Raw genomic sequence first — 22,114 nt, 5'->3', positions numbered from 1 at the left:
TCTGAAACGAACTGATCCGTCCAAGCCTCCCGTGTACCGTCTAGTTATTGACTTACGGGAAGTCAATAAAATTGTTGTCCCGCAGTTTCCTGTGGTTCCAGACATTACAGCTTTACTGACTCTGATTCCAGCCTCTGCATCATGGTTCTCGGTAATCGATCTGAAGAATGCGTTCTTTAGCATTCCGATTGCTGAGGAAAGTCGTGATTTGTTCGGATTTTCGCTGGGAGGTCGCAGTTTCCGGTTCAAATGCGCACCTCAAGGCTATTGTGAGAGCCCATCGATATACAGCCAAGCTCTTAAAAGTCAACTAGATGCATTTGTGCTGCTGACTGGTGCGGCTTTGATTCAGTACGTCGACGATCTGTTGTTGGCTGCAGATACTGAACAAATTTGCAAAATTGCTACTGTGTCACTGTTACAGCATCTCTGTGACTTACACCACAAAGTGTCACCTTCCAAATTGCAATATTGTTGTCAAGAAGTTACCTACTTAGGTCACTTATTGTCAAAGGCGGGAAGAAGGTTGACCCCTGAAAGAATCGCAGCAATTGCTCGAATGACTGTGCCAACAACTCAGAGAGATGTGCGTGCCTTTTTGGGTATCACGTCATACTGCAGACAGTGGATTCCGAATTTTTCACTGTTAGCGAAGCCATTGATAGCTCTCACGTGCAAGGATGTTTCGACTTCTTTGCCGTGGACGGAGGAATGTCAGAAAAGTTTTTCTGAACTACGTGATGCGCTGTGTTCGGCTCCCGTGTTAGGTACTCCTGATTACAGCAAGCCATTCACATTATACGTTCACGAGAGGGAAGGTTGTGCGTTGAGTGTTTTAACGCAACAATTTGGCGACAAGCAGCGCCCGTGTGCATATTTTTCCTCGACCTTAGACCCGGTAGCTAGAGCGTTGCCAAGTTGCTTGAGGGCGACAGCGGCAGCAGCGGCGTCTATTCGACAGTCCGCAGGTCTTGTTATGGATAATATGCTCATGGTGATGGTTCCGCATGCAGTTGATACTCTCTTGAATCGGACAAAGACTCAACATCTGACGAGTGCGAAGTTGTCTGGGTACGAGCTGACCCTTTTGGCAAGTCATATACAGATCAAACGTTGTAATGTGCTGAATCCAGCGACATTGTTGCCGATTAATATGGAATCAGATGATGTGCCACCACATGATTGTTATTTACGAACTGAGGAGGAAACAAAAGGTCGTGTGGACCTGAAAAACACTCCCTTGACAGATCCCGATGGTACCTTGTATGTGGATGGGTCGTGCTTTAAATTGCCGAATGGTGATGTGACGACTGCGTATGCTGTAGTAACGTTGAGCACGGTTGTGGAAACTGCGAGATTGAATCAGAATTCAGCACAAGCTGCAGAGTTGATCGCATTGACAAGAGCGTGCGTTTTGTCTAAAGGAAAGCGAGTGAATGTGTTTACCGACAGTCAGTATGCATTCGGTGTTGCGCATAACTTTGGAAGATTGTGGAGAGAAAGAGGATTTATGACATCGCATGGTACGAAGATCCAGCATGGACAGCTCGTGAATGACCTTTTGGATGCACTTACACTGCCTAAACAAGTGGCGATTGTTAAATGTAGTGCACATCGGAAAGTGACGGATGATGTCGGTCGTGGTAATGCATTTGCGGATGAGATTGCTAAGGAAACGGCTAAGGATCTTGCGACCCGAATGTATGTCACGAGTTCAGTAAGGTGGCCGACAGAGACTGGTATGTGTGAAAATACTATTGAGAGTGTGAAAGTAATTCAGAACGAAGCTACTAAAGCCGAGAAGACTAAGTGGAAAGAAAGTACGGGAAAGTTGGATATGCATGGATGTTGGGTTGACCTGACGGAATGTCAGAGGTGGATGTTACCAGATGCGTATGTATTAGCTGTTGTGACAATGGCTCATGGGTTGTCACATATTAGTGCGAAAGGAATATGTAGTTTCTTGTCCCCTGTATGGAGAAATGAGGGTATTGCTAAATGTGCCGAGAGAGTGGTTAAGAATTGTATGGTGTGTTTGATGCACAATCCTGGCAAGGGTACCCCCACTCCACCTGGTCATTTTGCTCCTCCTGTTTGTCCCTTTGAGGTTATCCAGCTGGACTTTATCCATATGGAGAGATGCAATAACCTAAAGTATGTTTTGGTTGTGGTTTGTGCGTTCTCCAGATGGATTGAGGCCTATCCTCTTAAGGATAACACTGCCCTGTCCACAGCAAAAATCCTGCTGAAGGAATACTTTCCTCGGTACGGAATGCCACGGATTGTATGGTCGGATAATGGGAGTGAGTTTGTGGGAAGTGTAATGCAGAGTGTGTGTAAGGGCCTTGGAATTCGTCAGAAATTCCATAGTGCTAATCATCCTCAGGCAGCGGGTTTGGTTGAAGGGTACAATGGTACCCTGAAACTGAAACTCGCCAAGATTCAAGCTACGACTGGTCTATCGTGGCCTGATGCCTTGCCTCTGGCTCTCCTATCGACCAGAGCGACCGTACACTCTCGAGTAGGGCTTAGCCCATATGAGATTGTGTTCGGCCGCCCTGCGAATATTTGGGGGGTCCCGAGACCAAGGGCCTTTGATAGTCTTGAGTATCCAATGTTAATTGATTACTTGCATGATTTGACCACTAAACTACGGTTAATCCATCAACAGGTCTTTGAAGCTCTACCGGCGCAGACAGAGGGTCCTGGACACCAGCTCCGGCCAGGGGACTGGGTTGTTACCCGAAATTTTGGTCGGAAGCGTAACTTGGAGCCAAGATTTGTAGGACCCTTCCAAGTCTTATTGACGACGAGGACTGCGGTTCGGCTGGAGGGCAGGAAAAACTGGGTACACGCCAGCCACACGAAGAAGGTACCGATCCCCTTACCAACGGATGGTTGGGTGAGGACTGGGATTTCGGCAACAGAAACTGAGACTCCTTTGCACTTTGTGCCGTTTAGCGACGCTCAACCTAGGGGGAATGATTTGTCACTGCCAAACCCACATGAAGAGTCATCGGTAGCAGAGAGCCAAAGGTCTGACTCGTTGTCCATTTCATCGAACACTGTTGCGCCAGCTGAACAATTGTTTGTAGAGCAAACTCGACCTGGAAGAAGCCGATATTTTCTTCGTTCAAGGACTAATAAAAATTAGTTGTATATTTGCTTTTTGATGTTATGAACATTATGGACAATTATATCCTTTCTTTTTTTGAGTTTTTATGTGTTGTCCCGCGGCTAAGAGATTTGTGATCTGAGCTTTTCGAGGAAACCTCTCCATCCGGGTCACCGTAGGGCCGTGCGGGTACTCCTTTCTGTTTAGCAGGTTTCTGACGCTAGGTCGGTTACTTTTGTCGATTCCTGGGAACTCCTAGGGATTGATAATCGCTTCTCAGAACGAAGTGCGTCAAGTACGTCACGGACGGTTTGTAGAGGATGGCATTCTCTAAGCTGTTGGAAGTAGAAAGGATGTCGGCGCAGAGATCAGAATTAAGAAGGGTTGTATGTACAAAATGTTTTTTGTTTCAGGTGTTCCTACTGTTCCTGACCGTATCTATGCTATTGGTGGGTGGAGTATATTTTGGAGTACAGTTGTTATTACCTTCTGTTTCACCTACCCTTTCTCCTAAACTAAGCTCCCTCACCACTGTTTCCCCACATTCTTTTCATCCTCTGCCTCAACATGAACAGGTTAGACGTGCGGAGTTCATGAATACCTCCTTTGTTCAACTTCTACATCAGCATCAGTTGGTGATGAACACTACCAATTGTTGGGTGTGTGGGTTAATGCCACATACCATGGATAGGGGTATTCCGTATTTGGTCCTTCCCTACAGTTCCCAGGGTTCGGCTCGAGCATTCCAAACTATGTTCCGTAGTGCACTAGATTCCTACCCCAGTCGAGAGCCACGTTCTGCCAATTTTGGTCCTGGGCCGTATCACAAACCTTTGGCGATAGCGATAGCGGATTTAGATAGAGATGTTTTTGATGCATCGCTTATCCCAAGTGAGGAGGTACAGGCTTATAAGGATCTGAGCGAGGTTGAGTATAGTACGTCAGTGGGTGATAGACAGCTTAAGAGCTCGTCCCCAATATGGATCGTACCACACCTCGGTAATTTCTGCTTGAAAGGTTTGGGTCGAAATCCGAGAGCACAACTTAGGAACTGTGCTTGCACTGACACGTATGTTCTGCCGATGCTCTCTTCCCCTGTTTTTCTGACCGCTAAGGGCACTTATTTTGTATGTTATGAACGCGCATATACATGGTTACCCCGTGATTTTTCGGGTACCTGTTATATTGCGAATCTTTTACCACCGACTTTCACTGTCGCCTCAGATTATCACAAAACTAGAGTTGTGAGAGGTGTTATTAGCAAAGAGGATACTGCCGGTCAAGAAGCAGGAGACTTCTTTAAGGGTTTCTTGCCGTTTTGGGACCTATGGTTAATAGTAGGAACCTAAGACAACTGACACGTGTAGTAGAATCGACTGCTAATATTACTGCAAGTGCCCTTGGTAATCTCACAGCTGAACTTCAGGCGGATAGACTCATGACGTTGCAGAACCGTATGGTTCTAGATGTTGTTCTCGCAGATAGAGGTGGTGTGTGTAAAGTTATCCATTCGAGTTGTTGCATTTTTATTCCTGACAATGCTCCAACTGTCTACCAAGCCATCTCGAAGTTGCACAAGATTTCCGAGTCCATACACGTGGACGAAGGTAATTGGACGCTTCTAGGATGGTTTTGGGGCCTGATGTCAACTTGGGGTTGGAAGATTCTGATGATCGTAGGGATTGTTGTAACGTTTCTGTTCACGTGTTGTCTTTGTGTACAGTGTGGTCCTGCCTTATGTGGCCTATGTGCTACAACGTGTATGAGACGACCATCTGTTACCAAGGAGACGTTGATGAATAGAATGATGTTCCAGCAGCAACTGAACGATCTGATGAATATTGAAGTAGAATCTGATCTTGACTAGTGCTTGCCTACATGAGGGCAAAAGGAGCGTCTGAGGTTCCGTGTGGGACGGAACGACACTTTTGAGTGGTGACGAATATGGATGAGTTGGGTATCTACGAACCGCAAATAACGAGTATAGTGGGTGTACGCAGTTTCGCTACGCAACCACGTATAGTTCGTCTTATTATTGGGTTTATTCATCTGAACCCTCGGGTTCCATTTTAGATACGGCATCCATTTTGTTTCTAGCCCTCAAGTAGCCAGCGAACGGACTTTTGTCCGCTTCGTGACCCTGGGACTCTCAAGCTTACACGAGGGACACGTGTTCCTTTGAGTATGACTTTTATGATAAGGGAAACGACACGACGAAGGCAGATGGCCCCGCTCAAGGCTCATCTTGCCGTGCCGGTCTATTGTTTCAGCCATGCATACATTAGACACGGTGTCTCTGATCCCGTTATCAAGTTTCCTTTATTACTCCTAACACTCGTCTTTAACCTGTTGTGCATCCTTGTCCTTTCTTTGCATCTGTTTTTGTCCCTTCTCCTAATGTGTTTACGATCAGGATGGAATGTGTTTTATTGCAGAGAAGATATGTTTTTACAGTTGGGAACTGGCAATATTGTGGTAATCATGTTCCGGCCTCCTGAAACATGAACGCGACCCTTTTGAAGTTTATTGTGGGAACTGAGTTGTAATCTTTGTTCACCATATTGTTCTATGGGTAAAACGTGTATAAAAGGAGCGATCCACTTTTGCAAATTGAAGCAGTCTCCGAGAACCTACACGCTGTGTACTTCTCGTGACCTCTGTATCCCTGCAGTAAATAAACGCTGATCTCTGACGTCGCTGGAAGTGTCCCGTGTCTCTGTGTTTGGTACGCCAGAACAGGTAACCCACGAAGGTTTCAGGTGTTGTTCCCTGGCACCGCTGGGTCTTAGAAAAACCCAGTCCTTCAGTTGTAAGGAATAAATTCCCTTTTATAACCTCAAATACCACGGATTCTGCCTCTTATTTTTACTGAGTTATTCTTATTGAATTTTACCGCATAAATTAAGTCTAGGTAATTTAAATTTACCACAGTACCCCATGAGATGAAGCATGTATTATGCCACCCATGGGAGACCACTCAAACTGTGACTACAGGCCTGCCATTGCAGCATTCGTAAGCTGGTGCTAGCACCACTTATGACAAATATAGGTTTCCCTATATCCGAGGTCACTGCACTTAAAACCTATAAGTCACCCCTAAGGTAGGCCTTTCAATCCTGAAGGCAGGGTGCTCGGTTCTAAGTGTGAGGGTGCCCCTGCAGGCGCGGGACACCCCTACAACCTACAGAGTCTATTCTCCCGGGTTGTAAGTGCATCAGCCATATAACATATAGAGTGGCCATGCTTAATTTCCCGATGACCATCTCTAAACTGGCTGTAACGAACCCTGTCATGTTTCATATCAAACATGTTGGAATCGTATCTCCACACCGGGACGTATGATTCCATGCACTGTACATCTCCTCCAGGAGGCTCTCAGTGCTCCTGGTACCAGTCTTCCAGAACCGGAAAGCAAGCTAAGGCTGCTACTGACCAGAGACATGTTTCTGCCCTCCTATTGCTATGCCAAGCTTGAGCAGGGGAAGGCAGGACAATAGATATCCTGTCATAGGAAGGTGTGACCACCTCCCAGAGGGGGTTTAGTGTATTGGGGCAGGGTGGGGGCGCTTGCCAGTGCCACTGAGACTGCTGGAAGGGCAGACTTGGTGCCCTCCTTGCATACTCCAGTTCAATCCAGTTCAGGGAGCCGTTGGCTCCCACTCTGGCGCGAAACTGGACAAAGGACATGGGAGTATCCTCCCCACTGTCCAGCCCCTCCTCTGGGAGGGACCAATGAATTGTCCCAACCCTCTCCTTAGGGTATTTAAGGGCTTACCTGCTGCTGGGTCCCTAGATTCATCGTGGGACAAGATTCATATTAAGACACCACTTCATCATTGACGGTCTGGGCACTCTGGAATTCGCTGGACTTTGCTCTGAGCAATGAGACTGCAACTGGGAAGACTCCTGCGTCTCCTGGTCTCGTCGTCCTGCTCGTCCGCTGCAACGTCTGTGCCTGTGTTCCATACAGTATCCTTCCAAGGCCTGTGGGCATCCAAGACATCTGAAGGAATCGCCCTAGAAGTGAAGTAGTCACTTCCCTACATCTGCAGGCACCGCAACCAAGCTGACTGGTCTGCTGCTCTTGGGCTCCCATGGACTTCGAAAGGCTCAGCAACACATGTGGTGGTTCTACAACTCCCTTGAGGCCTGCACTGTCTTCTCACCGAGTTTGAGGCCAGTATCCATCGTCGGAATCGCAGGAACCAAACCCCTGTGCACAGGGTTGACATGCTGTGTCAAAGGCTCGTTGGCTCTCTTCCTCAAAGATCTTTGGGCTCCAAGTAGCCCCATCCTCAAGCATCTCCTGTGAGCAAGATCTTCGTCCTCATCGCATCACGTGCATCGTGGGCCTGCATCTTTGGTGAGCTGCTCGAAGTACTCTTGCGACTCCAGTGCCTCTGGCCTGTGGGTCCACTCAAAGGTCTCCCCTGATTGCTTGGGGCCTACTCTGACTCCCCTGCTTGTAATGAGTCCCTTAGACCCTGCTGGTCCAGACACTGCACCTTGTTTACTTGCCACGTTGTTTGCAGTTGCCAAGGCTTGTTGGTGCTCCCGACGGACACCCACCCCTCAACTCTCGACATCGGACACGGGACAGCTCATGAACGGCTGCTGGTCATCCACAGCCTTACCTGGTTGCCACAGCTGCAGCTGCAAGGTCAGCGTCACCTCTCCTGCAACACCCGACATCGATGGGCATTTGTCTTCCGTGCCTCCTGGCCATTCTTGAGTGGCATAGACTCTGTCCCCTCTGCTTGCAGGTACTTCTCATCATGAATCCACCAGTTCAACCGGACACTTTCACCTTCCAGCCCAGCGGCATCTTCCTGATGTCCTCCATTGAGTTTGACAGAAGTTTCCGACGCCACTTCGCATCTAGGGACTCAGCTTCCCTGGTGTAGGTATCCTGGTTCCTGGGGTATGCACAGGTGAAGTGGCTCTCCAACCTTCAATCATCCACTGGGTTTCTGCAGGGTCCACTGGGAAGGGTCCTTCTTTAAAATTGCAACCGTGACTTACCCATTGACTTGAATTGAACATGTGGTTGTGTTCCCACTCTGCACACGGCCTCCGTGGAGTTCCTGGGTACTTACTCCGGGAGGTTCCTTGGGTCCCCAGCACTTCTACATCTTCTGGGTATAGTCTTGACTTGGGTCGTGGTTCGCATACCACTATTTTAATATTTGGTTTGGTCTCCACACTGTGTATATTGTGCTAATTAGCTGTTTTCTTTGAAAAGTATTGTGTGCATTATGTATATCTCCAGGTAGGAGATATCTGTATGTGTTAGTGAGTGTCTTATAATAAATACCTATTTTTATAAATCACCATAAGTGTTGTTTGGATTAGTGCATGGTGCTACACTTACAAAAGTGAGCACCATATACTAAGCCAGCCTCCTACAGATAGGAACCTGTAGATCACATGAAGACCAATTGATATTCAGCTTACAATAAAATAGCCTAGTGGGTGTAGAGGCACGCCAAGCATCTCTACCAATAATGTCCTATCAATAAGGCCATCTAGGATGATGTTCACTTGGAGCTTTGTGAAAAGTCTGGATCTGGATGCACCTTGCCTTCATCCTGCCATTTATGTACAACACTTGTTTTACAATGATATTCTTCAAAATACACATACTGTTTATTCTTTCAAGGTGTACAAAAACAATTCCACTTCTTCATTACTGTATTTCTTTACACTTTAATCCCATACCTACAATTTTTCTTCAAACAGGCACCTCACACAGCAATCACGAAACCATTTAAAACATATAAATAAATATAATTTAAAATGAGTAGCAAACTAACCATTGTTTATCAGTAACAGTATATTGACCCAATATCAAATATAAGAACCTATACAAATGTGGTCTAGCATTCCTTACTGTAATTGAATGAAAAAGCTCTGCAGTGCCCCTACTTAGAAAGAGAAAAGTAACTCCTAAGAAGACATGATAATGCGTATGACTTTACGCTGAAGTTGAGGCCTACTCTAGGTCTGCTTTGTCAAGCTCTATTGCTCATGTTATACTGATGTGAAGACGCTGCTGAAGTTTGAGTGAGTGGACACCTAAATGACCATATCTGATAGTAGGCGATTTTTCCTATACTGGATTTCCACAGACTCTGATTTTGAGCTGGAACTTTTTTATCATATACCCTTATCCTCGGGTGACTATCCTGGTGAAGACACAACGGGTCTAATCAAAAATTTGTGAACATGATGGAGCAAGGACTCGTAGAAAAGAGACTTGCTTAGAAGCAATTCGCTAGTTTAACTCACAAACAAGTTATTAATAAACATTTTGTGAAAAACTAATACACACTACATGAACACGCGGGTTAGTGAAGCTTGCGTATACATGTACTAACGTGGATAACATTGAAGAAGGACTAATACCGCTTTAAATGGGAAATCTGTTTTGCGCAATGTGTCAACTACATCTACCTAGGATGACAAACTAATGCTTGAGGGAAATTCTGGTGAATAAGCAGAAGCTTTAAAAATGGAGTCTTGAAGGCTCACATTCATGGCACCTGCTTAGCTGAAACGAAAACAAGCTATTTCACTAATGCTAATGTGGGGAAAAGTATTGATAAATAAAATGGGATAGAGTAGAGGTGGGTGGTATACAGTGTAACCACTTTATTTGAGAAATTAATATTTGTCTTCTATCATTAGTGCATATTTGGGCCTCTCTCGCATAACTGAATTGAGCTGAGTGACGTGAAGTCTGCGCATGTCCACTGAAAGGGAACCATGAACAATGACAGAGCATTTCAATCGGAGCTAAAGATCAAGTGAAACATCATAGGAACAGGATGGTGCAGAGTACAACAATAAAGAGACGCATTCACAATAAAGTTAAATGTTTCAATGTTGATACAATTAGTACATGGGAATAAAATTTATGAATAAAAAAGTAAGGCGATGGGTTGGCGAACAATGACTGAACTGATTTTTTTGTGACATGTAAGCATGGTGTGATGAAGATCCCTCTTGCATGACCAATCAAATTTTGTATTTTCCCGATATTGAAACTTTAGTGGGTGGAACATGGAGAGACAAAACATATAATTAAGATAGCATTAGATAGTTAGATAGTGCTGGATATTCTGAGATCTGAGCCAGTCGCACACAGATTGAGAGCCCTCCATTGGTAACCAATGGAAAAAAGGATCATGTTGGGGGCGGAGCTTGGCTCGCAACGAAGATGGCTGCTTGAGCTCGGAGCTCCGGCGAGCCACGACATATATCCGCCAATAATCCTGATCCCAACCTCTCCCAGATCAACGGTTGGCCCCAGCGGAACATCCTGAGGTGCTGGGCAGTCGGCTGGCGTAATTTCCAGCCCGCTCTAGCGAAGGGGCGACCTCCGGAGCCGGCGACTCGGGAAGCGTCCTAGGCCGCAGATCCCCAGCCTCGAGTGAGAAGGACGGCCGACGACGTGGGGCAACGTGCGGCCGGCGGCGGCCGCGAGGGGCGGACCCGAGGCGCATAGTGGCGGACAGAGATCGGATGTGATGACCCGCGGCGTGCGCAGAGGCAGCAGATAGCGCCCTGAGTGAGGCGCCGAGAAGGAGCGAGCGAGATCGGCGGAGAACACGCTGGGAAGCCCTGGGTGAGCCCCGCGGCGCTCGGAGCGCGGAAGGTCAGCAGCACCCCCTTCAAACCCCGAGGCGAGCAGGATAAGTGGAAGAGCGGCTTGGAGTGAGGAACGTTGGGGGCATTTCCGGGCCTCGTTGAAGTGGCGACCTGGGCTGGGGGCCCCGGTGTACCCGGCGGCGGCAGTACGGAGGAGTCAACAGGATAGGAGAAACCACGGCCGAGGTGCCTCCGGGGGAGGGCTGGGCGCGAACGCCACGAACAGGGAGTGAGAGAAGCTGAGGCAGAGCGGGCGGCCTAACAGCAGCACGGTGAAGACTACAGACGTCTGGTGCGCCAGGTGGTGCCAACGGGTGCTGAGTAAGCCACCGGGACGCCCGCGGAGGGCTACCTGCGATTGCGCCACAGCCACGAGGCGGCGGGAGCGTGCCCAGGCCGAACGGCATTGTGCTGAAAGGTGTGTGGGTACAAGATGGGTACATCCGACAAAACCCAGTCAAAACTGAAGTTCGAGCAGCGGCGCCCCCAGCCGCAAACACCGCAGGAGGATGCTGCGGGAGGCGGATCTGAGCCCGCGGAGGACGACCGAGACTTGAGGGGCCTCTTGTTGTCAATGGAGAAGGGGTTGCAGAGCGGCATCACCGCCCTGGGCGCTAAGATTGACGCGCTCTTCTACCGAATGGACCGCATGGGGGAGCGCCTGGACAAACACTCGGAGCGCCTGGACCAAGCTGACAGTCGCATATCGGAGGTGGAGGGCGCGCAGACGACACTGGATCGCGACCACAAGAAGCTCGAGCGCTAAATGCAGATGCTGCAGGACAAAACGGAGGACTTAGAGGCCCGTTCTCGGCGGTGCAACTTGCGAATCACTGGCCTGCCGGAGTCCACTGCCACGGGCCGAATGGAGACCTTCGTGGAAACACTGCTGACGGCGCTGCTAGGGAAGGATGTGTTCTCCGGGATGTTCGTGGTAGAAAGAGCGCACAGGTCCCTGGGCCCAAGGCCCCCGCCGGGTGCACCGCCCCGACCGGTTATAGCTAAACTATTGAACTACAGGGACAGGGATGCAGCGCTGAGAGTTGCCCGGGAAAAGAAGACATTGACCTACGAAGGGTCGCCCATCTCGCTCTACCCGGACTTCACGGCCCGGGTGCAGGAGGCTAGGCGACAGTTTGCCCCTGCCAAGAAGCAGCTCCGGGAGCTAGGAGTGGACTATGCAATGCTGTACCCGGCTAAGCTGCGAGTTAACCGGCAGGGCAAGTCGCACATCTTCCAAGACCCTAAAGCACTCCAAAAGGCGCTGAAGGACTGGGCGAAGGAGCAGCGCCGGAGCCCAGCGACGTCACCGCGGGGGGACGAGAGAGACGGCGACCTGGACGCACAGGACTGACCATGAGGACAGGACTCACCTAGTTGGTATTTTTGGCGGAAAATGCTTGGCTGAAGGGATGCAGACTTTGGGGGGCGCGGGTGGGGGGCGTTTGGACGATATCGTTATGGGGTACAGTACATGGTGAGATGCACCCCCCCCCTGACTAGGCGCAAAAGGGAGGCACAGGGGCAGTGACTCTTCCCACAATTGCCTCAATCCTTTATATGGTTATTGAGGACGCTGCTGGGGCCTACCATCTGAGAGTGCCGCTGAGTTGTGTTAACGGTGCGCTGGGAGGGAACGGGAGACATAATAGTGGCTCGCTGGACCGGGCGGCGGCAGTTAGGTACTAGGCGCTTCCACACTAGTGTGTGAGCGCTGAGCGACCTCCGCCCGCGTGTGCGTCCCACACCTTTGAGGGTTCAAGAGTTATGGGTGGGGTGGCGGGAGGTATGGGGTGCCCAAGTTTGGGAATCTGTAAGGCCGAGTTGGGGTGGGTCTTCTGTGGGTGGGGGGGAGGGAGGGGTTTGGGTTACGGGGGTTTGAGGTCACTAGGTCAGGGTGCGCGTTTTGATCTGCTAGTATGCTCCTGCGCTTGGAGACGCGCTCAGTTGAGGGATTTGCACCCTAGAGCAAGCTATGGCGAACACCGAAGCGGCCATGCATGAGAGGCACGACACACTCAGAATCCTCACTTGGAATGTAAGGGGACTTAATGATTATCGCAAAGCCCGTAAAGTAATGCACTATCTTAAGAGGCATAAGATAGATATTGCTTTCCTACAGGAGACGCATCTTCCTAATAACAGCCCTATCCTACGCACTAGGGACCTGCGGGAGGCACATGCGGCGGGGTTCACTACACACTCTAGAGGGGTGCTGACATGGGTAAGCGCGCGGGTGGAGCACAGATTGCAGTGCATTGCCACAGACAACGCGGGCAGGTTTGCGCTCACGCGCTTCCAGGGTAAGGGCATGGATTTACTCCTGGTTAATTGTTATGGGCCGAACTATGACTGCCCTGAGTTTTTCACAGCGCTGACAGGAGCGGTGGGGGATGCAGGCGCGCGGCACGTGCTTTGGGGCGGCGACTTTAATGTAGTGTTAGACCCGGAGCTGGATAGATCAGGTGGCCCGAAACGAGCGCAACCAGCGGCAGCGAAGGCGATTGCTCGAGGTATGCTTTGTTTGGATCTAGTGGATTTGTGGAGAACTCGTAACCCGGCAATAGGGGGCTACACACATTACTCAGCATACCATAACCTGCATACGCGGATAGATTACTGGCTACTATCTGCGCCCCTCTTACCGCAGATACGCGAGTGCGCGGTACTCCCGCGCACGCTTTCCGACCATTCGCCGATACTGGTCTCCCTGGCGGCGCCCAGAAAGGTCCCCCCGCCGTTTCTTTGGCGATTTCCCCCTTACTCGCTGCTGGATCCCCTATTTAAGGAGGAGCTGACGGCTGCTATCGAGCTATTCTTTGCCACCAATCTGGGCTCCGTGGAGGATTTCCAGACCGTCTGGGAGTCCTTTAAGGTCTACATTCGCGGAGTGGCGATGGCCAAACACTCGGGGGTACTCCGGGATATCCGGCGGCGCCTTGCATAGCAGGAGCGCAATCTGGCTGCACTGGAGACCAGACTGCTAGAGACGGGCGGGGAGGACGCTACTGAGGAGATAAAAACTCTCCTGGCAGAGTACCACGAAACTGCTGATGCAGAGGTGCTACATCTAGGGAAGTACGCTACGGCCAGGGTTTATGGTGAGGGTGACAGACCGGGGTCGGTGTTAGCTAATCTGCTCAAGGCTCGCAGACGCAGAACCGCCGTCACGCAGATTAAGTCGGGGGATGGCTCGCTGCTCACGGCGGAGGAGGAGGTGGTGGAGCGATTTAGGTCGTATTACGCCAGGCTCTACGCTTCTCAGCAAGCCGGGTTGGAAGACAGCATAGGGGACTATCTGGACTATATAAAGTTGCCGTTCCTAGCGAACGAACACAGGGAGTTTCTATCCCTGCCTATCGAGAGGGATGAAATTCTAGAGGCCCTTGCGAGCATGAAGGCGCAGAGCGCCCCTGGAGCTGATGGCCTCACTGTCGCGTTCTACCGCGCTTTTATAGAACAGCTTTTGCCGCACGTGTCGACGCTGTTCGACGATATGTGCATCAAGGGACATATGCCGCCATCCATGCGCGAGGCGCTCTTGGTCGCTATACCGAAGCCGGGCAAACCACCCGATGAGTGCAGCTCCTATCGACCATTATCGCTGCTCAACGTAGATGCGAAATTATATGCCAAGGTCCTGGCCACGCGGTTGGCCCTTCTCGCTCCCGAACTGGTCGCCCCAGAGCAGGCGGGGTTCATGCCGGCCAGGAACCTCACATACAATTTGCGGACAGTGTTTGGCGTCATGCAACATGTTCGCCCTGACGTGCGCGCGCTCGCTGTCTTCCTCGACATGGAAAAGGCCTTTGACTCTGTCGAGTGGCCCTTCATGCGACAGGTCCTGACGAGAATGGGGCTAGGCCCGATCTTCCTTCAAATGATAGGGGTGCTGTATAGTGGCCCTACGGCGAGAATACGATTGGGCGATCGAGTCACGGAACCGATAACAATCTCGAGGGGCACGAGGCAGGGCTGCCCCCTATCGCCTCTGCTGTACGCCCTGGTGGCGGAACCGCTGGCGAGTGCTATGCGTGAATACCACAGCCTACGAGGTATTAATTTTCCGACTTACAGGATAACGGTATCCACGTACGCAGATGACACCCTGCTGTATGTCAGGGACCCAGAAAATAACCTGGCCCCAGTGTTGAGGGAGGTTGTTCAATTTGGAGCGCTCTCCGGGCTGAAGGTTAACTGGGACAAGTCTATCGCGTTCCCGCTGACACCGGTAACGACCCCATTTGATATGGAATACCCGTTGCAATGGTCGGAGGAACCGGTCCGATACCTGGGGATCCAGCTCCATAGGGACTCAGAGGTGGTGCTGTCTGAGAATTACGGAAGGGCCATCAGCAAACTGGAGGACGATGTGGAGACCTGGATCAAGCTGCCCCTTTCGTTATTGGGGCGCATATCCATCATGAAGATGGTGGTACTCCCTCGGTTTCTGTTTCTGTTTGCGAACATCCCCATGGTGCTGTCACGTGCTTTCTTCGCGCGGCTACAGGCGTCAATGCTAAGGCTGGCGTGGGCTGGCAAGCAGGCGCGGACCAGCTGGAGAGTACTGACGCTACCTTACCAGATGGGTGGCCTGGGGGCACCCGACATGGAGCTGTACTATCGGGTGGCGCAGGGGGCTCAGGCGCATAGCTGGATACACGGGGGTGAGACTGTCCCGTATCTCAAGTTAGAGACATTTTTTGCGGCGCCGCTGACGCTCCCCGCGGTCATTTTTGAGCAACCGGACCGTCGCACGGGATTTCTTGATTCCTTGAACTCCACTAGGCATGCCTGGAACTGTATACTACAGCGCAAATCGGGGGCGCAGCTATATTCACCGGCAATGTCAATTGCTTGGGCGGTGTGGCTGGCCCCTTGTACTGAGGAGGCAGTGCGGCGCTCGCTTAACGAGATAGGTGTACACACCATGGGTGACATGTTTGCTGACGGCCAAGTCAAGACGTGGGAGGCGGTGGCAACCTCGGGCATGGAGGGCACGCAGTTGCAGCGTTTTCAGTATCACAGAGTTAGGCATGCCTGGAAACAGCTGTTGGGGTGTGACATGGAGGAGCCGGTGGAGGTTCAGGAACTGACATACATAATTAAGAATGACAACCCCCGCGGGCTGATCTCTAAGCTGTATCGAATGGCGCAATCTCACAGGGTACACGAGTTTGCAAAATGCAGATTGGACTGGCAAAGAGACTTAGGGATCACCATTGATGATGCTATGTGGGCGTACTGCTGCACGGGGATCAAACGCATCTCTCTGCATGGCAGACATCGACTCGTTCATTTCAAGTTCCTCAACAGGTACTACTACACACCAGAGCGCTTGCATAGATACGGGCTGCGTGAAGACCCTGTATGTGAACGATGCAAACACCCGGCGGCGGACTTCCTTCACCTAGCGTGGCAATGCCCGGGCATATACAACTACTGGGAAGCGGTATACCACCAGATAGTAGGGGTGACGGGGGTAGTGATGGCTCCGGACCCGGCAGTGGCGTTATTGGGGCATTCCAGAGTGGTGCCGAAGGCGGCCCGACGCCTGGTGGATATGGGGATGCTCGTTGCGAAACGACGAGTTGCGATGAGCTGGATGCGTGGCCCCTTGCCCACGGTGGAGCAGTGGAAGCGAGATGTACTATACTGCTGCACCCAAGCGGAGAGGTTCAGCGAGTTGCTGCCACCGCGTAGCCGGCCTAAAAACTTCTGGGAATTGTACGTAGACTACCTGAGCGGGCGGGAGACTGCAACGGGGAGCCCCGATGGGGGTCCTGATACGGAGATTGCAGTAGAGGAGGATCCCGGGAGAGGTGTTTGTGTGGGGGACGCATGATGAAGATGAGTGGCGGCTGAGTGCGGGAAGCGAGTGGGGCTGCGACTGACTTAGGACCTCAATTGTTTAGTTGGGGTGGGTGGGTTAGGGGAGTTGGGGAGAATCGTGGGGGGAGGAAGGGGGTTTGGAGTTTATGGCCATAAAATGTGTGACTGTGCCCTAAGTTCTGGGGGAAGGAATGCGCTAGAGCCTGGCCGCCGACAGGGGGTCTGCCCCGCACGTGAGCGTCGTGAAGGAGGGACACTCGAGAAGCAGTGGGTATTAAATCAGTCATGCACGGCGATGCCCGACCTCCGGGATGTGGGATAGCCGATACAGTTGGTTGCGATATGAGAAAAGGTGGCGGGCCTCCGGTTGGTGGCGCACGGATATGTACATTACTGTGCCTTGTTTGCAGTCAATAAAAACATTTAAACAATAAAAAAAAAAAAAAAAAAGGATCATGTTCAAATCACTATGTTTAGCCTATAAGGTTCTTCATGGTACAGAACTGCAGTTTTTTGAGAACACACCTGAAATGGTATGTGCTGGCAAGAAGCTTGTGATCAGCTTACACAAGTTCCTAAGTTTAAGCAGGTTAGGTGGGGGGGGGAAGAAGCTTTCTGTTGGGGAAAGCCAAAACCTGGAACCTTCTCCCTATCACGATAAAAAGCAGCACTTCGCTTCTGTTGTTTAGAAAAGCCTTAAAAACCTGTCTCTTCAACGGTCAAATCAGCATACCATCATGTCCTCTGCCCATCTGACTCTAGCGCCAAGACGCGGGCATTCACATGCTTTATAAATATATAAATCAAATCAAATAGCACGCACGCAGAGAGGAAAGCACGCACAAATGGGGATGCAGACGCTGACGAAGACGCGGACTGGGTGCAGAGGTGATGCTTTGAGATGCTGGTGTTGCTGATGGAGAGCTGAAGAAGCACAGAGCTAGGTGGAGGGAGCTGACTGCAGAACCTGAAGCAGAACTTTCTATCCTAATTAATTCTGGGTTAGATCTGAAGATTGCGGAAGAATCTCGAGGAGGAAGAGAGTGTGTAGATCTGCTGCTCTACATGCCAAGAACAGATGCATACTGGTAAGTAGCATTTGCCGTTCGAGGCATATTAGCTGCAGATTACACACTGTGCATAGATTTTATAGCAGTACCCATCCTTAGCGGCGACCACCAGTATCTGTTGCAGTGGTTTGAAACAATGTTTTGAGTACAGCCTGGCCCACACTAGCTTGTTGCTTAGTTTGCACATCTACACAATAGTGTTTAGTGAAAGTGTGCGGTGTTGACCATGTAGCTGCTTTGCAGATATCATCTAAGGGGATGTTCCCTAAGAATGCCATGGAAGCCCCTATCTTACGTGTAGAGTGGGCTTTAGGGGGAACAGATAGCGTTCGTTTTGCTTTGTGGTAGCAAATCTGAATGCATTTGACAATCCACCTAGCTATCCCAGATTTGGAGATGGGGTTGCCTGTATGTGGTGGTAAGAAGGAAACGAAAAGTTGTTTGGTCTTACGAAAGGGCTGTGTTCTCTCGATGTAGTAGAGTAAGGCTCGTTTGACATCTAATGTGTGGAGAGCTCTTTCTGCAACAGTCTGTGGTTGCGAGAAGAATACGGGTAGTTCCACAGATTGGTTTAGGTGAAAGGGAGAAATGACTTTAGGGAGGAATTTTGGATTAGTACAGAGAACAACCTTGCTTTGGTGCATTTGCAGAAAAGGTTCTTGAATGGTGAGTGCTTGTATCTCACTGACCCTTCTGAGGGAAGTGATGGCTACAAGAAAAGCAGTTTTCCATGTTAGGAATTGAAGTTCACATTTGTGTAGAGGTTCAAAGGGAGCCCCCATTAGTCTGGTGAGAACGATGTTTAGGTTACACACAGGTGAGGGTGGCACTCTGGGGGGAATTATTCTTTTGAGGCCTTCCATGAAGGCTTTTATGGCAGGTACTCTAAAGAGTGATAGATGTTGCCTGTTTTGTAGATAAGCTGCTATGGCTGCAAGGTGCAGTCTTATAGACGTGTAGGTTAGATTGCATCTTTGTAGGTGTAGTAAATAGCCTATGATGTGTTGAATGGACACATCCAGGGGATTTAAGTTATTGTTGTGACAATAGACCACAAAACGTTTCCACTTGGATGCGTAGCAAGCTCTAGTGGTAGGTCACCTAGCTTCTCTAATGACGTTCATACAGTCAGGAGGAAGATTTAGATAACCAAATTCTAGGATTTCAGGAGCCAGATCGCAAGGTTGAGCTGAGCTGGGTCCGGGTGCCTGATCTCTCCATGGTTCTGGGTTAAGAGGCATGGAGAGAGGTGTAACTTTTGGTGCAGTACTACAGAAAGTTCCAGTAGTGTGGTGTACCACGGTTGTCTGGCCCAAGTTGGAGCTACTAGGATGAGAGTGAGGGAGTGTTGTTGTAGTTTGCGCACCACTCATGGAATGAGTGGGAGAGGCGGAAAAGCGTACGCAAATCTGCCTGACCAGTTCATCCATATCGCATTGCGTTTGGACAATGGGTGTGGATATCTGGCGGCGAAGCTTGGGCATTTGGCATTTTCGTGGGTGGCGAAGAGGTCTATCTGTGGATGCCCCCACATTTGAAAGCTTTGAAAACCCACCTGTTCGCAAAAACGTGCTAGTCTCACCCTGCGGCCCGCCACAGTGATCAATTAAAGCGCTGCGAGGCCTCCGGGTAGTCTATGCGCTATATAAATATAATTTTTCATTTCATTTCAAAGTACGGGTGAAGAACTTGTGGACGGAGTTCCCACTCGTGGATTTGTTGTGCTTGTCTGCTCAGCAGATCTGCCATAGTGTTTTGGACTCCTGGGAAATGTTGGGCTAGGAGAAAGATTTTTTGGGGTATGGCCCATCTCCATATGCTCTGTGCTAGCTGAGAGAGCTGCGGAGAGTGTGTGCCGCCTTGTTTTTGTATATAGTACATGGCTGTCATGTTGTCGGTGCGGACTAAGACGGCCTTGCCTGAGACATGCGTTTGGAAAGCCTTTAGGGCTAAGAATATGGCTAGTAACTCCACATGGTTGATGTGGAGCAACTTTTGTTGAGATGTCCACCTGCCCTGCATGGTGTGATGTTGTAGGTGAGCTCCCCAGCCGGAGAGCAATGAGTCCGCTGTCAGTACTATCTGAGGAACCGGTTCCAGGAACGGTCGCCCTTTGGAAAGGTTTGTGGTGGTCCACCACTGCAGAGAGCGATGGGCACGACCGTCTACCAACACCAGATCTGTCAATTGACCCTGGGCCTGGTTCCATTGGTGCGCTAAGCACTCTTGGAGAGGACGCATCTGGAGTCTTGCGTGAGGTACTCTGAATATGCAAGAAGCCATCATTCCTATAAGTTGCATGAACACTTGAGCTGGAAGAGAGTGTTCTGGCTGAAATTTGGCACGGAGAGCCTGAATGCTTGCTATCCTGGCAGGACTGGGGTAGGCTACCGCTTTTGCTGTGTCTATGGTGGCACCGAGGTATTGCTTTACGTGGGATGGTTGCAGATGGGACTTAATGTGATTTACTGTGAAGCCCAGGTCGTGAAGTAGTTGGATAGTGGCGTGAGTGTGTTGTACACACTGGTTGTATGAGTTGGCTTTTATGAGCCAGTCGTCTAGGTATGGGAAGACATGAATGTGTTGCCTTCGCACGTGTGCTGCCACTACCGCTAGGCACTTGGTAAACACCCATGGTGCTGTGGTGACTCCGAAGGGGAGCACCTTGAATTGATAGTGTTCACCGTCCACAACAAATCTGAGAAACTGCCTGTGAGCATTGTGAACAGGAATGTGGAAATAGGCATCCTTGAGGTCTAAGGTGGCCAGGAAGTCGTTTTGGGAGAGCAGTGGAAGTACCTGCTGGAGTGTAACCATGTGGAATTGGTCCGAGTGTATATAGTGATTTAGGGGTCTGAGGTCTAGGATGGGCCTTAGAGTGTCGTCCCTTTTTGGTAGGAGAAAATATAGGGAGTAAACTCCCATATTTTGTTGGTTGGTAGGAACTAGTTCTATCGCACTCTTTTGTAGGAGGGAGATTACCTCCTGCTGTAGTAGTGCTAAATGTTCCTGTGACATTGGGTGGAATGTTTGGGGGGTAGTTTAAGGCAGTAGCCTGACCGAATTATTTGCGTTACCCATTTGTCTGAGGTGTTGGTAGTCCAGACAGGAAGGAAATTGTGTAGTCTGCCCCTGACCGGAGTGGGATGGTCTGGGGGGAGTGGAGGGAAGTCATTGGGTAGGGGTGGAGGCAGAGCCCCTGTTGCCCCTGTAACCGCCTCTTTGGTAACCCCTTGTAAAGGTGGATTGGGTAGGGGCTTTATAGGAAGTAGAAGCGGTGTCACAGGAGTAGCCTCTGGAGGTGCTTCGAAAGGAAGAGCAGCGAAAGGAGCGCCTGGGAGGGTGCAATTGTAAGGCTCCCATAGACTTCGCCGTATCTGTGTCTTTCTTCATTTTTTCTAGGGCCTCATCAACTTTTGGGCCAAACAGATGTTCCTGGTCAAAGGGGTGGTTCAGGATGGAAGCTTGCACCTCTGGTTTGAAACCGAAAACCGTAGCCAGGCATGCCGACGGAGGAGGACACTGGTGTTAATTGCCCTAGAGGCGGTGTCATCTGCATCTAGGGCACAGCGAATGGAGGTGTTGGTGATGGTTTTACCCTCCTGGATTAGCTCATTGGCTCTATTTTTATATTTGTCAGGGAGGTTTTGCATTATGGCTTCTAGTTCATCATAATGTGCCCTGTCATATCTTGCCAAAAGCGCTTGTGTGTTCGCGATGCGCCATATGTTGGCAGCCTGGGATGCAGTGCGCTTGCCCGATGCGTCCAAGAGTTTGGACTCCTTATCAGGTGGTGGTGCCTCGCCTGATGTCTGGGAGTTTTCCCGCTTTCTTGCAGTGGACACTACTAGGGAATCTAGTGGTGCTGGCCCTCTGATGTAGGTGGGGTCTGTAGGGGCGGCCTTATATTTTTTGTCGATGCGAGGGTTGATGACCCTGGCTCAGACCGGGTCTTTAAAGACCTCCGGCGCGTGCTTGATAACGCCTTTGAGCATGGGCAGGATGGAAGTGGCCTTGTGTGTTGTGTCGAAGGTATCTAGGAGGAAGTACTCCTCCACGGGGTCAGTATGGAGATCCACACCGTGGTAGTGTGCAGCCCTCTGGAGTAGTTGGTTGAACCCCATTGAGTCTTCCGGTGGGGATGGTCTCGAAGGATAGAGATCATCCTGCGGGACATTAGGGATGTCTGAAATCTTATAGTCGTCCCATGGGTCTGGGGAGCCTGTAGGAGTGGGGTCCCCTGTAGGTTGGTCATGGGGCTCGTCCCCTGTGTCATCATAGACATCATCATCATCATCATCCGGAGAGGGTGTGGGGGAATGATGAGGTGGGGGAGGAGAAGGAGGAGGAGGTGGAGGAGGGGGTGAAGGTATTCTCAAAGGGGAGGTAGCAGAGTCTTTCCTCTTTGGAGGTGGAGCTGGGGCAGGCTTGTCCAGCGGTCTCTTTT

This window comes from Triturus cristatus, chromosome 2_1 (assembly GCF_964204655.1).
Source record: "Triturus cristatus chromosome 2_1, aTriCri1.1, whole genome shotgun sequence".
Lineage (NCBI taxonomy): Eukaryota > Metazoa > Chordata > Amphibia > Caudata > Salamandridae > Triturus > Triturus cristatus.
This window is presented reverse-complemented; position numbering follows the sequence as displayed.